The following is a 7511-nucleotide window of genomic DNA, read 5'->3' as shown; positions in this document are numbered from 1 at the left end:
ATGGCCCATCAAGTCAAAAATCTATAAGCAGCAAATATCCCTGAACATCAGTTTGCTCTTAAGAAAGGAAGACACAAGTGCTCAAATCTGTGCAGAAGTAATGAAGGTCATTTCTATAAGATTTTTTGTGAAAGATGTTTTGTCTCATTCCTAACTGATTGTATGCTTATCTATGCCTTATTTTATCCCTAATTTGTAAATCAAGATTCCATACAGAGCTACCTTGAACTCCAAACTCAAAAACATGGCTTGTTGCCAATTTAGGAGACACCACAAAAAATGTAAAAGGTTGTGCTATGATGCATACAAATGCTTGAAGCCAAGATCTAGTCTGTACCTAGAGCAGAGGCAAAAAAGATGGCTATTGGTAGTGCAGTGGGCCAAAAAACCCCACCATAACAAGCACAGTGGCTCCACGTTTTCATGTGGGCATTTCTTGACTAGGAAAAATGCATACCAGCATAGCTAGGGTGACATGGCTGCATTTAGGGATTTACACAAATGTGAGCATTGCCTTGTCTTACGTAAATGAAGTTCCACAACTCCAAGTGAAGAGGTGATTTACAGTAATCAACCATAACTTCAAAAAATAAACCTAGGAGCTTTAAGAAAGTCAGCAAAATGGCCTGCTATCCAAGTCTGTAATGGAAAATATATGGGACTGAATTCTGATAGTGTTCCTGGAGCTCCTAGACATAAATAAGGGCAGATGTTTATTTAAAGAAAGATAAATAAAATTGGAGCTGACTTTCACCAATCAAACTGAAGTACAGGAACTTGTATGTTCCTTAACAGCTAACAATTGCATTGCTAGTGCCACAGTAAGTGATATGCCTTCTTATAATACTCAGCATTGGACAAAGTTTGCCAGTCTGATTTAGAAAATAGAGTTTTAAGCCTGGTCTATCTACATATGCTTTTATTGCCACAAGGCTCTGTCGGGAGTGAAAAAAAAACACATGTCTAGCCAACTTCTAGCCCTGCTAGCCAAAGCCTGAATAGAGAGGCCGCTTATTAGACAAAGTATGTGTTTCTGCCAAGAGTTTGTGGAACTGGAGTTGTAGCTGAGGGCTTGCCTAGAGCTTCCTGATGTGTCCAGGTGTTCTTGATTGTCTGGTCAGCTGCAGCCCACTTCTCCCGCAGGAACGTTGGCGGCTCTGAGCTTCATGAACCTGTGACTGTGCCTGGCTTCTGATTATCATCTATTATTTTCTCTTTGTTCCTGTATTGGGTCTTGCCCTTGCCTGTCTGCTGGTTCCTGCTCTGGCTTGTAATTTTGAGTTTTGGCTCTCAGTTCCTGTTTTGGATCCTGGCAAAATCTTTTCCTAGCACCTGACCTAGAACCTGCCACAATCTGGAACTGCTTACCTTCTGATTTCTATCACAGGGTTTGATTATTGTTCCTGATTCCAGCCCCTTGGGTTGACTCCTGACTTTGTGGGCCCTCCTTTCCAGGTACGTAATTTGGCTTTAGCAATTAAGGCTCCCTCCCATTCTCAACAATAGGTATAGGCACTACTGGCTAATGAACAATCTTGCCAGTCTAAGTGGGAGCTCCACTAGAAAAGGTTGCCAGTTATATTTGCAAATTTTTTCTAGTATAGATAAGGCCTTGTGATTACCAATGATTCTTGTCCTATCAATAGGACATTTTACAGAGTAAAGCACAGCTCAAGATGAAATGGAATGGAGGGCTCTTCCTTTTCAGAAGTAACCCTGCCATTATCAAGTTAAAATATATGTCAATGCACTTTCCAGAATAAGATACAAATGGTTGGGTGGTTTGGACCTTGTTTGGTAATGAATATGGTTTAAACAGCATATTTAAAATGATAATCAAGATCAGGGCCAGGCAGATGGTATTTTAACATATTAATTGAGAAACCCAATATAATTTGAAGTGTGAGTTGGCACGAGTCCACATACAGTTTAACACTGTTACTGTCAAATTATCTGAGAGTGGTAATAACCCCTTTGTTTCTGGTATATCCATTAAAAAATAGAGAAGTTACTTGCAGCTCTAAGGTAACTGCTGGCCTTGCTGACACCAACAGAAAATGCCAGGAATTTGGCCCTAGATTTTGTGGGGCTTTCCCCTTATTTTTTAAATTGAGAGTCCTGGTGCTAATGAAAGCTCTGAAGTGTTCTACTCCTTCACCATTAAGAGCTCTGGTATATAGTAAAAAAGTGTGAGTGGCAGTTCATGCAGCAAACATCTTCCCTATCATGATGCTTATTTAAAACTTTCCTAGGACTTGGGCATCCTGTTCTTTCCCTGACAGACAAAATTATTGTGTAGTCCAGAATATTATGCTTGATAACGTAACGACTATTTCTGAATTCAGTGAAATGATGCACCAGGAAGTAAAACTGTTGTTCATTTATCATCCAATCTTCACTGCAGGTGCAAAACTTGTCAGACATTTCTAATTGGCAGTTTTTGCTTGTGCTTCCTCTATTATTGTGACCTGTTATTTCATAAAATTCATCTGAGAAAATTCTTGCATCTCTAAATCTGATCAGACTTTTCTCAGGAAATGGGTTACATGATATATATCAGAGCCAGGTCTGACTAGAGCCCCTGCAGCAAAATAATTGGAAGCTGTGGGATGTGCAGAAGGACACTTCTGGTTTGCCTGGGCCAAGATAAACTAATTTAATGAATTAACAAAAAACAACAGTTGGCACTGAGAGAGAGTTTACCCTGCAAGTGTCTAACTAATATATATCCTATCCTGAATAAATCAGTGATGTTAAGGAACACTGACCTCTCCCCAGCTTCCCTACATTCTCCTCTTAAACAGAACAAACTTGAAAAGAGCAGTGTCTGTTTTAGATATAACAAGAACTAACTTGCCCTAAGTGTTGCTCATGGAGGGATTGGAAGTTATGGAACTCCCTGTGCCTGTATAATTCAGTCCAAAGCAATTTCATACCTACTGTTGCTGTTGGTGACTCAGAATCTACAGGGAATGTGATTAGTGGTTCTGTTTTTGAATGCCAAGCTTGTTGTGGAAAGGGAATTTTGCCAGTGTGAGTGCCACACACGCAATCTTGTTGTTGCAAGTTAACTAAGAAATATAGACTTGACAGCCTTATGGCAAGTATGCACAATTCCTCCTACAGAACACAGTAAGTTCCAACTGATTCATTTAGGGTGGGCTAGGAAGAGAGACACTGGCCTTAAGCTCATATATAGCAGCTGAATTCAATTGAATAATCCACTGATTCTTATCCACGGTCTTTCAGGTCCTGCCGATACTATAGCTAGTAACCATTCCTGATATAGCTGTCCCTTTTAGAGCTCAGCATTACAGTTAACAGGAATTCTAAGGATACTAAGGACATACCTGCACTTTTCCCCACCTTGCTGGGTTTTCTACTGTGCACATACTGCCAAAATGCACATCATGTAGCTGCCTTAGCAATGGATATATGACAATTTAGCATGCATGAAACAAGGAGTTTATTGGCATGCATTCAAAGCTGTCAGTTCCAGAATTTAGTCTGCATGGAGCAGGGATTGTCTTCCTGCTTTGCTGTACCACTCCCAACCAAGGGTTGGGCCAGGGTAGACAAGAGCATTGTACAGCTGCGTTTGAAAATACTGTAGTAGCAAAGCGTAATTCTATGGCATCCTTGCTCAACCATTTTAGAACTGCTTTGCTTATCTTCTAGTAATCTTTTTTCTTTCCTTTATGTCTATCATGATATATTTTAGAAGTATATGAATAGTATGTCCTCCTCCTATTAAAGAAAAAAAAATAGTACTCTGAGTTTCTAAAGGAAATTATTATTTTTTTCTGTTAGCATGTTATTACCACCAAGAAATGAGCTCTAGTACTTGCCCTCATTAAAGGAAATTTTCCTTCTACACTGTAAAATGGCTAGGTTTTAAATGGTTTTGTTGAACATGAATATGATTGGCATTCTCATATTTTTATATAACTACATGAAGTCAATGAGTTTTCATCATGGTAGATAGATATGCTTACCATGATTTGTGGTAGAGAGTGTGTGTGTTGGGGTGGTTCAATCTTATTTCACAACTGTTCAAATGAAGGCCAGATTCTGATGCCTTGACTGATGCTAAATATATTTTATTCCATCTGGGCCAGATGGTGACACACTTTTTCAAGTGCCTTACGCTACAAGTAGTCCCGCTGAAACCAGTTGTAAAAAGTTATTAAATTTTAAGTGGGGTTTTGAAATATGGCCCAAAGACATTTGTAATTCATCTGAGACCCACCTGTCTCTGTATGATGCACAAGAGAGATAAAGCTGCCTAGGGTAGAAAGATAATGTGGAGACAAGATGGGGAATATGTTGAGTGGGTAAACCAGGCTGGAATTATCTTGGTGGTAATATGAATAACCAAGTGTAGAATTAAGTTTTATTTCTTTTGGTGTTTGCAGCTGTGGTTAAGTGTACCCAGTCTTAACTGCTTTAAATCCACTGCAAATGTAATATGTTCGTGCTTGTAGTGTTAAGATTGTTCTTGGCAAATGCAATCCAATGCAGAACCATATTGCCCCTTTGGCAGGGCATGTTGCTTTTCAAACATGATAAGACATGAAATTGGCACACCCACGCCCTTTTTTTCCCCTTGGTCCCATTCAAAATTAAATTTAAAAGCTTTGCTTAAAAAACGATTCATCTTTTTAAGTTGTTGTTCTTTGTTCTTATTTCTATGAGAACAGCAACATGTAAGCAGGAATCATTTCTTCTGTAAGAATTGACTGAAAACATTCAAAATCTTGTGTGAAAATTCTGCATCCTGTATAACTATATTGACATCAATTAAGCTGCAACAGGAGTCCATAAATGTAGATTTTACCTCTACATTATAAATATCTATATACCTCATCACTGAAGACATTTTATTATTGAGTAAAATTGCCAGGCTTGAGAGTGCTGGACATTCCTCTTAAAAAGCACGTTATCCTCAAACAGTGGCTACTTTGAGTGGTTAATATAAGCCATTGTTAAAAGTGGTGGGGTGGGGGGAGGGAGGGAGCAGGGGAAGAATAATGAACAGTTGTCATTTCCTCTTCTGTGTGTCATGGGATAATTGCTACCACAGAAAGTCAGTACGGTTTAACTGACAGAAATAGATCGTTTTTTACAGTGCAACATGTCAATGGATATCAAAAACTGAAAACAAATGTGAAATATTCTAGGAATGAAGCTATAGGAGTGTGAGGAAAGGAAGTGCTGGAAGTGCCTGATTAAACTAGGAAGTACAGTATAGATTTTAACACCATATAAGAAACTTAGCAGCAAGGAGCCAAAATGGCATTGTGTGCTACTTAATATTTTAACATGTTTTTGTATTTATTATTTTGGTTGTAAACTAAGGTTAAAATATTATCTTGGGTATAAGTTAAGCACTTGAAAGTTGGGAAATGCCAAAATTAAGGATACCAGTGTAACTTTCATTTGGGCCCCTTATAGGTGTGCAGCTGTGAGCTAGATTCCTAGTCTCCCTATACAGTGCATGACACTGATCATCTCATGCATATGCAGCTCTTGGCTTCCTGAAGGGGAGATTTAAGCACCAAAAAATGGGATCCAGAAAACATGGCGTCCTTATCCAAGAGTCATTAGCTGACTCCTACTCGGCTACCACTATATGCACCTAGTTCAAAATCTAAATTCTCAGGATCTCCACTTGGCAGCCTCCAGTCCTTAATTGCCTACATTTTGCCAGTAAAGATACCTAAAAATACCTGGGTGTCCAGACTTATTTAAAATCTAAGGGCACTTAGTACCTATCCCTCATCAGATTTAAAATCTAGCATTTTCTGTACATCTTCCCTGCCACTTGGAATACTGAGGTGCAGAAAGGCTGGCCTAAACACTTTCAAAGGTGGCCAATAATATTTAGTGGTAGAAGGGGTAAGAGGGTGGGGCAAACTCCACTTGAAATACCTTAGTTTCCACTTGGAATCAGAGCAGCAGTCCAGTCCTGCTCCCACTTCAGTCAGTGGAAGTGTGCCCTTAACTTCAGCATGCCCTTAACTTCAACTTCAATGAGCCATAAATTTGTGACTTAGGCAAATAGAAGACTTAAATCCTGTGTGTCTAAACCCCAAGGCCATTCTTTCTGATAAGAGACTGGTTTTCCTTGTAAATGCTTGTCAGAGGGAACAAGATGATTCATATAATATCTTATGATGTAAGTTATGCAAGCTAAAAAATTCTCTTTCTGCTGTAGTTCAGCCTTTTGATTGCTGTCTGTAAGTAGTGTCTTGGATTGAGCTCTGCTAATTGTGTGTTCCCTCAAGGCAGGTATCATTGGCAACCTCCAACAAAAAAAAAACAACTATGCACTTCACTATAGTTGTTCGTTTTTCAGAAAAAAGATTTCCTACCCTCCTTTTAGCTACATGTTGTTTTTTTAGGTTGCATTAAGGAATGAGTTCTTCATTCCAGGCACCGATCCTGGAAGCAAGGTAGAACAGTTTGAAGTCAGTAATTAATTTTTTTAGAAAGAGGGGAAAGGTTGAAAAATAAAGCTAAAGAATCATAGTGCTCTATCTACTGAGGTTAGAGCCATAAGGGGCTTGTATAGACTGCTTCTGAAGCTTACAAGCACACCCTAAGTACTTTCTCCCATTCCACATGTGCAAATCCTGGAAATGAATAGTTCAGCGTGCATATCGATAAGCACACCTGTGATTGCCTAGGAGCACTGCTGGATGTGTGATCAGGGTCGTTTGAAGGCAATAGTGTTGCTTTGTTTCTGGAATTTAGCATTTGTGGAACAGGAGTGACTAGGTGGGCTCTTCTTTTTGGTGTCAAGCTTCAATGTGACAAGCAGTATAGACAATGTAGGAGTTGAGGGTGCTGAGGTTGGATCATAAAGGGAGATTTATTGCTAACCACTGGAAGATGTTATAACATTTTTGCTCTAATCAGGAAATGACAAAGGGTTAAGAGTCCAGTTCTGCAATGCTTGTTCAGCTTGTATGAGTAGGAGTAAATCATACCAGAGCATGTCAGTAGCTACGTCTACATATGTGCATTTACTGCATATTAACTGACATTACTGTGTTGGCTACAAATGTCCAACTCGGGATCCTTAAAATTCTAGTTTATTAGGTGGATTGAAACACTGTAATGAGTTGAATCATAAACCTTGAGGCTGGTCCCCACACACACACATATGCACACACATACACACACACACACACAGTAGCAAGCTACAGATTCTACCTATCCTACAAGCGCTGGAGTCTGCCGTCGATGGCCAGTCAAGGCTTCTTTCAGCGTGGTTTTATCCTCCAGAAGGGGGTCGCTGGCTGGTCCTTCTGGCTGGACAGGTCTGGTCGAGTTGGAGATCAAGAGGGCGCCACTGAGGGTCACTTTTCACTGCCTTTTATCTGTCCTTGGCAGACTTTGGTGACTCCCCAGTTTTCAGGTTTGCCCAATCCAGGGGTCATTGACCCTACTGGGACTTCCCCCACCCCTCGGTGGCTACTGGATGGCATCTGTCAGCCCCAGGGGTC

The 7511-nt window shown here is 40.0% G+C and overlaps 1 long non-coding RNA gene across 1 annotated transcript in view; it reads left to right on the top strand.

Annotated features, from left to right (window-relative positions):
• The first annotated feature begins 1144 nt into the window (after window positions 1-1144).
• LOC102379570 overlaps window positions 1145-7511 on the top strand; it is a 35528-nt gene continuing 29161 nt past the window's right edge. Inside the window, exon 1 of the long non-coding RNA XR_322977.1 lies at window positions 1145-1455. This is a non-coding gene — a long non-coding RNA (uncharacterized LOC102379570). The remainder of the gene's footprint in view (window positions 1456-7511) is intronic.

Source organism: Alligator sinensis, unplaced genomic scaffold, assembly GCF_000455745.1.
Source record: "Alligator sinensis unplaced genomic scaffold, ASM45574v1 scaffold60_1, whole genome shotgun sequence".
NCBI lineage: Eukaryota > Metazoa > Chordata > Crocodylia > Alligatoridae > Alligator > Alligator sinensis.
Note: the sequence above shows the minus strand (reverse complement) of the source record. Positions and strands in the feature narration are given on the sequence as shown.